Source organism: Chiloscyllium plagiosum, unplaced genomic scaffold (assembly GCF_004010195.1).
Source record: "Chiloscyllium plagiosum isolate BGI_BamShark_2017 unplaced genomic scaffold, ASM401019v2 scaf_25749, whole genome shotgun sequence".
In the NCBI taxonomy this organism is placed as follows: Eukaryota; Metazoa; Chordata; class Chondrichthyes; order Orectolobiformes; family Hemiscylliidae; genus Chiloscyllium; species Chiloscyllium plagiosum.
The window spans coordinates 378-6,204 of record NW_025202172.1 but is presented as its reverse complement, the minus strand read 5'-3'; the positions used below and the strand labels follow the sequence as shown (position 1 = coordinate 6,204).

The 5,827-nt window shown below is 40.2% G+C and overlaps 1 long non-coding RNA gene across 1 annotated transcript; it reads left to right on the top strand.

Annotated features, from left to right (window-relative positions):
* The first annotated feature begins 550 nt into the window (after window positions 1-550).
* Window positions 551-5,594, top strand: LOC122546195. The gene is made up of 3 exons (XR_006310683.1): window positions 551-898; window positions 1,730-1,795; window positions 5,432-5,594. It is a non-coding gene; the product is annotated as an uncharacterized LOC122546195 (long non-coding RNA).
* Window positions 5,595-5,827: the final 233 nt, after the last annotated feature.

Below are 5,827 nucleotides of genomic sequence, written 5' to 3'. Positions count from 1 at the left end.
GGGGGGGGAGGTCTTATGCGGAAAGGCTGAGAGACTTGAACCTGCTCTCATTGGCAAGAAGGAGGCTAAGAGGGGATTTGATAGAGACATACAAAATGATCAGAGGATTAGGGTAGATAGTGAAAGTCTTTTTCCTAGGATGATGACGTCAGCGTGTACGAGGTGGCATAACTACAAATTGAGGAGTGATAGATTTAAGATGGATATCAGAGGCAGATTCTTTACGCAGAGTGTGGTAAGGGTGTGGAATGCCCTACCTGCTAATGTAGTCAACTCACCCACATTGGGGAGATTTAAACAATCCTTAGGTAAGCACATGGATGATTTTGGGATAGTGTAGGAGAATAGTTCACAGGTCGGTGCAACATCGAGGGCTGAAGAGCCTGTTCTGCGTTCTATTAAGTTAACAGTTCTGCTCTGGTATACCCTTTTTAGCTTTGTACCATTTCTTGTGGTCTGTTTACACTCCTAGGAAGCACTTGGGAACATTTTATTGTTTAAAGAGTGCTATACAAATGCAAATTGCTGGAATAAATTGGGATGAAGCTGCTAATGTTGGTGAGTTTAGTTGCTGAATTTGTTCCGCCTTATAAAATGTGCAGAATTTGGAAAGACTCCAAATGGAAACACAGTTGGACAGTTTATGCAAGATTGTTCAAATACACAACTTTTTAAAACCGTTAATCTATGATATGAAGGAGACTTGAATACTGTTATGAATTTCAAAGATGTGACTGGCAGTGATTAGTGTGTGACACTCTTGAAACAAAGTTATGTTTATTCCCATCTTGTAGCCCCAGGCGGAACACGTATTGATGATGGAGACAGCACCAAGGTGACTGAATACTGTGTGTTTGGTGCCACCGAGGATCAACAAATCATCCGAAACTATGCTCAGGTGAGTACGTGCTTTGGCACATGGCTGTGAAGCAGGCACCAGCTTAACACCTATTTTGGGTAATACCAACAGATTCCAGTCTGAAGCCTTGCAACATAACATCTATCAGGCAACACGCATTAAAAATACCATTTATCAACTTAAATGTCGCTTCATTTATTGCAATGAATTAGTTCAGGGATAAAAGCAAACCTATCCTTTTTTCTTAATTAAAAAAGAATACATTTTGCATTCAGTGCAGCTCCCAGTGCAGTAAGTTTATTTCATAAATGGCCGTAACTGACATTTCAATGAAGAGACTGAGCCAGTCAACAAGAAGAAAGGATTGCCAGCTACCATTTCAACTTTGGTCACCTCGTCCCAGTTTGGACAACAGGTCGGTTTGAAAGTGGTCATGTCTGTGCTGCCAGAAATACAGTTTCATGATTGCAGTTTAGAGTGATGTCTTCCATCACAGTCCACCTATAGCTAGTGAAAAAGATTTTTCTTCTTTTAATCTATGCTTTTGCAAAGCTGCCTGCAGCTCCTTCTATTCAGTAACATTTGTTGATGCTGATATGAAGTATGACTGTACTGCATTTTGTGGCTGAGCATTACTTCCTCCAATCTATCCCATAATTGTGCCACTTGTAGGGTCAGAGAACCACATCCACCAATGTAAAATCTTCCACATAATCTGCCTTGGTATATATAGACAGGAATAGGGGCTGACAATATAGTTAAATACGAGGTAGTTTTTTTAATCTTGAGATTTAAAAAAATTATAAATTTAATTTCAACATTGGGCTGAACATTCAGAGATGTTAATTTTTGTTTTTGCTTTTCCTTTAGGTCTTCAATAAGCTTATCAGGCGTTACAAATATCTGGAAAAAGCATTTGAAGATTCAATTAAGAAGGTACTTTTTTCCTAGCAAATCAAACTCGACTCTGCATAATCTCTTCAGAATCTCCGAGACTGAAAATTGTCACAACTTTCTTTCCAACTTTGGCATATTGAAAAAGAATAAAGTTAATGAGTTCATCCATCATAATGCTAGAAACCTTTTAATCAAGCCTGTGAGGTTGATATAGAGCTAATCATGCAAACTGTAATATCTGAGGTTCCATCCACTGTCACTGCTGAGTTAGCTGAATTCCACTGGGTTAGCAGTTGAGGCACCACAATTGGTTTCAAAACCTCTGGACTGAGCGGGAGATTTGCTTTTAATTGCTGTCAAGTGGTACTTGCTGTAAGTCTGCACACATGGATGTCAGGTGAGGACAGGATCAAGGTTCAGCTTTTGAGGGTCTTCGCAGGGCAGTAATCTGCCACTGCTCACTTGTGAAGAAGGCAGCATTGTGGAATGGACCAGTTTACAACCCGTTTCAGGTGACTTCAAGACACATGGGGAGATCGACTGACTTGAGAATATCTGTTGAGAGGGGGCAAAAATGTGTTTGGAGTGAATGTAGTACCTTAGCTTCAAAGATGGGGTGGGGGAGGGGTTCAAAATAAGGTAGCTAAGTATGAATGAGAGTACTCTGGGACTTGCTATCATATACTAAATGTGAAGTGAATAGTTCATAAAAAAAATCAGAGGGGAAGCTGAATACAGGTCTCTACTTTGCAAAAGCATATTTTTATTTAGGTCATCTTTTTGCTCAGTTTTTTTTGTAAAAGATAATGAGCTGGAATTCCCACCAGGCAGTTTCTGCCAGACTTTCTAAAGAACACCAGAAACAATGCTGTGAACAAGCTTTCTGGTGAAGTTACAGCCTCAAATCGTAAGAACTCTTGTGGAGAATATGTACATGTGAGAGAGCATTCTTTAGAATAAATATGAGAACTTGGAAAGAGAATAAAGATATTGAAACAGCAATGACTTTTTCAAGGGTGGTTATAAAGCAGTACTTTTGGATGCATAAAGTCATTAAAGTACTTAGTAAATCTATATTGTGTTAACTAAGATCATTATCATAAAGTAGATTGTGCAGACTTCAATTTGCAATATGTAAAACAAGTGAAAGTGAATTAGCAGTCTGTTTCATATTGTTCTCAATTTTAACTATATCCGCACATCCAAGATCCATAGGCATGAAAGCGTGAAACCTTGTCGATAAAATAAATGGATGAATATGAAAGTGCAAAATAAGTGTAAAGTAGACCATAAAACATAACAGCACAATATGAGCCCTTCAGCCCTCGATGTTGCACTGACCTGTGGAGCCAATCTGAAGCCTATCTATCCTAAACTATTCCATTTTCATCCATATGTTTATCCGATGGCCATTTAAAGCCCTTAAAGTTGGTGAGTCCACTACTATTGCAAGCAGTGCATTCCACACCCTTACTACTGAGTAAAGAAACTTTACCTCTGACTATCCTATATCTATCACCCCTCAATGTAAATCTATGTCTCCTTGTGCTAGCCATCACCATCCAAGGAAAAAGGCTCTCATTGTCCATCCTATCTAACCCTCTGATTATCTTCTGTCTCAATTAAGTTGCCGCTCAACCACCACCTCTTTTATGAAAACATCCTCAAGTCCTTCAGCCTTTCCTCATAAGACCTTCCCTCCAATATCAACGAACATTCTAGTAAATCTCCTTGGAGCCCTTTCCAAAGCTTCTACATCCTTCCTGTAATGCAGTGACCAGAAGTGTATGCAGTGCACTAAGTGTAGCCACACCAGAGTTTTGTACAGCTGCAGCATGACCTCGTGGCTCTGAAACTCAATCCCTCTACCAATAAAAGCTAACACGTCGTATGCTTACTTAATAACCCTTTTGACCCGAGTAGTAACTTTCAGGGATCTAAGTACATGGACACTTATCTCTCTCTGTTCGTCTACACTACCAAGAATCTTACCATTAGCCCAGTACTCTGCATTCCTGTTACTCCTTTCAAAGTGAATCACCTCACATTTTTCCACATTAAACTCCATTTTTCACCCCTCAGCTCAGCTCTGCAGCTTATCTATGTCCCACTGTAACCTGCAACATCCTTCAACACTATCCACAGCTCCACCAACCTTAGTGTCATCTGCAAATTTACTAACCCATCCTTCTGCACCCTCATTCAGGTCATTTATAAAAATGACAAACAGCAGTGGCCCCAAAACAAATCCTTGCGGTACACCACTAGTAATTGAATTCCAGGATGAACATTTCCCATCAACCACCACCCTCTGTCGTCTTACAGCCAGCCAATTTCTGATCCAAACTGCTGAATCACCCTCAATCTCATGCCTCCGTATTTTGTGCAATAGCCTACTGTGGAGAACCTTCTCAAATGCCTTACTGAAATCCATGTACACCACATCAACCACTTCATCCTCATCCACCTGTTTCAGCACCATCTCCAAGAACTCAATAAGGTTTGTGAGGCATGACCTACCCAACATGAAACAGTGTTGACTATCCCTAATCAACTTATCCCTCTCTAGATGATAAATCCTATCTCTTATAACCTTTTCCAACATGTTACCCACAACCGAAGTAAGGCTCACAGGTCTATAATTACCAGGGTTGTTTCTACTCCCCTTGAACAAGGGAACAATGTTTGCTATCCTCCAGTCTTCTGGCACTATTCCTGTCGACAATGACAACATAAAGATCAAAACCAAAAACTCCACAATCTCCTCTCTGGCTTCCCAGAGGATCCTAAAATGAATCCCATCCAGCTCCGGGTTCTTATCTATTTTCACACTTACCAGAATTGCTAACACCATCTCCTTGTGAACCTCAATCCCATCTAGTCTAATAGACTATTTCTCAGTATGCTCCTCCACAATGTTGTCTTTTTCCTGTGTGAGTACTGACGAAAAATATTCATTTAGAGCTTCCCCTGTCTCATCGGACTCCATGCACAACTTCCCACGACTATCCTTGATTGGCCCTAATCTTTCTCTAGTCATTCTTTTCTTCCTGATATACCAATAGAAAGCTTTAGGATTTTCCTTGATCCTATCTGCCAACAACTTCTCATGTCCCTCGTGGCTCTTCTTAGCTCTCTCTTTAGGTCTTTCCTGGCTAACCTGTAACTCTTGAGTGCTCGAACTGAGCCTTCATGTCTCATCCTAACATCAGCAGCTGCCTTCCTCTTGACGAGATTCAACTTCTTTTGTAAACCACGGCTCCCTTGCTTGACCACTTCCTGCCTGCCTGACAGGGCCATATTTATCAAGGACATGCAGTAGCTGTTCCTTGAATAAGCTCCATATTTCAATTGTGACCATTCTCTGCAGTTTCCTCTGCTCCCCCCCACCCCCATGTATCCTAAATCTCGCCGAATCGCATCATCATTGCCTTTTCCCCGGCAAATCTCTGGCCCTGTGGTATACTGTGTACCTATCCCTTTCCATCGCTAAAGTAAACATAACCCAATTGTGATAACTATCACCAAAGTGCTCATCTACTTCCAAATCTAACACCTGGCGAGGTTCGTTACCCAGTACCAAATCCAATGTGACCTCTCCCCTGTGTATGTAATATCAAACATTTCTCATTGTTGCCTTCATTTACAAAATCTATTTTTGTTATACTTTCTCAGCTGTTGCTATTCCTAAAAGCATTTTCAGCTTCAGAACAGACTAAGTTGGCAACGCTTACTGGTATCCTCTTGGCCAATGGATCACTCCCAGCTACGATTTTAACAAGCCTATTTTCGGATAATTTGGTTAAAGAAGGTAATACTGGAAGACATTCATTTTTTCTAAAAGTAGTTTGAGTTAAAGTTGGTATCTAAAAATGAAAAATAATTACTTGAGTTTGGAGTCTGGTGATGAACATAAAAATGGTATAACTCAAAATAAGAGCACTAAATAGACTTCCATGCATGCTAACAAAGTTACAGCAGCCAGCTTCTTACTACTACTGACCTACTAGAATTATAGTTTTGGTAATTATAAATAAAGAAGTTAAGGTGGTCATAAAAGTGATCTTTTTG